This window comes from Micropterus salmoides, unplaced genomic scaffold (genome assembly GCF_014851395.1).
Source record: "Micropterus salmoides isolate LMB-PRFRI ecotype aquatic unplaced genomic scaffold, ASM1485139v1 Ms_hic_scaffold_12, whole genome shotgun sequence".
NCBI classification, from domain to species: Eukaryota; Metazoa; Chordata; class Actinopteri; order Centrarchiformes; family Centrarchidae; genus Micropterus; species Micropterus salmoides.
The window spans coordinates 20,016,725-20,020,625 of NW_024040263.1; positions in this window are offsets into that span (position 1 = coordinate 20,016,725).

Sequence of the window (3,901 nt, forward strand, 5' to 3'; positions counted from 1 at the left end):
AGCTGTTTGGACACAATTCTTTCTAGAATCTTTGCAATAAAAGGCAGTTTTGAAATTGGTCTAATAATCAGGGACACAACCAGTAGATAGGGAGCTGTTGAAAACAGAGATCAAATGGGGCCCAACAGAATTTTGCTAGGTATTACATCAAGTGGGCTGGAGGACACTCTCATTTGTGATACTGTTTTTAAAAGCTCAGACAAGTCGATGGGATAAAACTGGTTAAAACTCTCTTGTTGCTGGTGAGGAACCTCTGAGTAAGAGGCAGTGGGGGTAATAGAGGCTCTGATTGACACCAACTTATTGGTAAAATAAAAAAATACTGCTGCACACACAGAAATACACTGCATAATTACTTTTCAACATTTCATGTGAAACATGTGGGAGTATTTTCACTTTTCAACTTATCCTAGACTGATGTTCTTTAGCAAGAATTCAGCTTTAATGTTTCATGTTTTATCTGTGATATACGATTAGCTTTTCAGTAAGTAGTAAAGACAGGGAGTGCTAATATATATATAGAATTTATTACAATGTGAACCATAGACCATATCCTTTTTTAAAATGGACCTATAACACAAATATAGACAATATTTAAAACTCAAAGTAAACAGGCACGTCAGTCCATGCCAACAGATACAGACTTCCACGACAATAACAAGGCTTCCAGGTCTCTGCAGCTCTCTGGCACCAGGTGGGACATCTGATCCACAGTGTGACTCTAGGAGGAAAATGTGTAATAAATGCTTCAGGTGATGAAAAATATAAAGTAAACAATACAGATGAGTCTTTCATTTTCTAACGTAATTCTATTCAAAAAGTGAATCTCTGATATAAGTGAAGCACTGAATACCGAACTGATTTTCATGCAGGGTTTTTTGCTGCAAAGGTCATACATGTAGCTATGACACAGGATACATGGTTCGGCGTATTTTAATATTCATAGTGGGCTCACATTTCCAGTTTGACTATCAAATTTTTTCTATTTTAAATTAATACTTCTACTATACTCCTATACAGAGTTTTTTTTCTGTATTTAGCCAGGGACAGGCAGCCAAAAATGGGGACCGTCCCTGAAGCCAGGGACGTCTGGTCACCCTATGATATGTTCAGTGAACTGAAGAAGTCCTTTGGATAAGGGACGAAACGTCTTCCAGTAGCTTCAACCAAGTCCAGTTGCCCTTCATTTTAACCTTCGTTGGATAACTACAATAACATGGTTAAGGATGCGAGAACACACTATTTTTCTGAACTCATTACTACACATAAACACAATCCCAGGTTTTTGTTTAAGACTGTGGATCAGCTGGTAAACCCAACCCCTCCTTGTGCCTCAGCCGGAAGTAATGATGACTGTGAATTGTTTTTATCTTATTTTACCAATAAGGTGGTGTCAATCAGAGCCTCTATTACCCCCACTGCCTCTTACTCAGAGGTCTACTGGAATTGATTAATATAAGTTTAAACACACTAAAACTAATATATTTTTAATTTCTGCTTGAAAATGCTTGCTAACAAATGCATACAGACAACTATAGCTGGGACTTACGAGCTGGAAAACACTGTAGGGTCACAGCATAAAGCCTTACCCAATCCTAGTTTAAATTTTATATCAATACCATGTAAAATGACTATTTTACACAGGTTTTTCTAAGTGTATGTCTCAGCGTATTTATTCCAAAACAGCACCGCCCCTTGGCGGCAGGCGGCTGCTGCTGCATCGCTCCATATCAGCCGGTAGATTGATGCAGGCGTGTTTTTTTGCTGGTAGATCATAAACTTCCTACTTAAAGCTGTATATCGTTATTTGCAGAATTTTATTGGCTACACGAAGTGCCAGTCATCGGCACAATTGCTTGCAATTGGCTCGGCCTACCCACGAAATAATAGGGGCTGGCCCTTTCTTACAGTGCGGGCTCTCGTTGGTTATTGAAGGCTGTGAAAGGGACATGTGAGCTCCTATTGGGGCAAATTAGCTGTCAGTTGAAAGGTTAGAGTTCAGAGGCAAATTTTAATACAAAATATCGTAATTGTTTCCGTTCAAATCGGAGTTATTACGGTTATAATGACAAACGAGCCACGTCTGCCGGCAGATTTGAAACGATACCATAGCCGTCCCTGGGGATTTACTGATGGAATAATGTGTTTTGGACTAAATGTTTTTACTAGATTGTATCGTCTGGACCTTTGACAATGTAACAAGACCATTTTTGTTGGATTATAATCGATCGGTTGATTACTTCATAGGTGAGTCGCGTCACTTTTGATTGTACTGGCTGTTCTGACAGAGGCGCTGATTGTACCCGCTGTGGCGATTGTATCTTGAAATGGTTTACATGGGTCGAATCACGAGGATTTTAGCTTTCAAACAGTGTATCATATGAGTATGAAGCTAACATAGTTGCTGTGTGCACATACAGGAATGTTAAGAGGTTAAATCCCTCCCTCACACAAAATTTTAGACCAATTTCAAAACTGACTTTTATTGCAAAAATTTTAGAAATTGTGTTGTGTCCTAACAACTGCTCACTGTACTGGAAAATAACAAATTATTTGAAAAGTTTCAATCTGGTTTTAGGAAGTACCACAGCACTGACACTGCCCTGCTTAAAGTCACCAATGACCTTTTAATGTCTGCTGATGAAGGTATGTGCTCAGTCCTGGTACTCCTGGACCTTAGTGCTGATTTTGACACCACTGATCACAACATCATGTTAGACAGACTGAGTGCCCTAGAATGGTTTTCATCCTACCTGTCAAATAGGAAGTTTTGTGTGTCTGTAAACAACTATTTCTCTTCGTTCTGTCCAGTTAAATATGGTGTGCCTCAGGGGTCGGTTTTAGGACCCATTTTGTTTTCCTTGTATCTGCTTCCCCTTGGACATATTATCCATAAACATGGTATTTTTTTTCATATTTATGTATGTACTTGCCCGTCAGATCCACAGACCCTGGAATACTGAGTTCACTTAACAACTGCCTTTGTGAAGTTAAAAAATGGATGTCAAATAATTTCCTCCAGCTGAACTCAGACAAAACACAAGTCCTGGTCATTGGATCCAAGCAGATGGCAAATCAAATACTGCCATCTGCGGTTCCCTAGTAAATTACATTAAGCCTGTTGCAAAGAACCTTGGTGTTTGGTTTGATGGTAATTTAAATTTTGAGCAGCACACCACAAAGCTTGTTCAATCATGTTTTTATCAACTTAGAAATATAGCAAAAATTCGATCTATGTTAACCTTTAAGGACACCAAGACCATTTTACACGTCTTCATCTCATCACGCCTGGATAATTGCAACAGCCTTTTCACTTGTTTAACCCAAAAATCTACTGATCGACTCCAGACTGTCCAGAACTCAGCTGCCAGGCTTTTAACCAGAACAAAGAAATATGACAACATTATTTCTATTTTAGCTTCATTATACTGGCTCCCAGTATGTTTTAGAATTGACTTTAAAATTTTATTGATCACTTTTAAAGCTCTTCATGGCCTGTATTTCTGACCTTTTAGTCCCATACATACCAGTGCGTACCTTGAGATCCTCGGGCAGAGGTCTGTTGTCTGTTCCAGAGTCTCAACTCTGCCTCCTGAGGCTCTGGAACAGCCTGCCCGAGGAAATCAGGTCGGCTGAGTCAGTGACCTCTTTTAAGTCCCTTCTTAAAACATACTTTTATAGGAGAGCCTTTCCCAATCTTATTTGACTTTATTTTATCCCTTTTATTTTATTCTATTATACTTATTTTATATTTATCTTAAACGTGTATTTTATTATTTTCAATGTTTTCTTGCTTTTGTCTTTTATTGTTTTTGTATTATTGTCTTTTGGGTATTTTTGTCTTTACACTTGTTAAAGCACTTTGTAACTTGTTTTTGAAAAGTGCTCTACAAATAAAGAT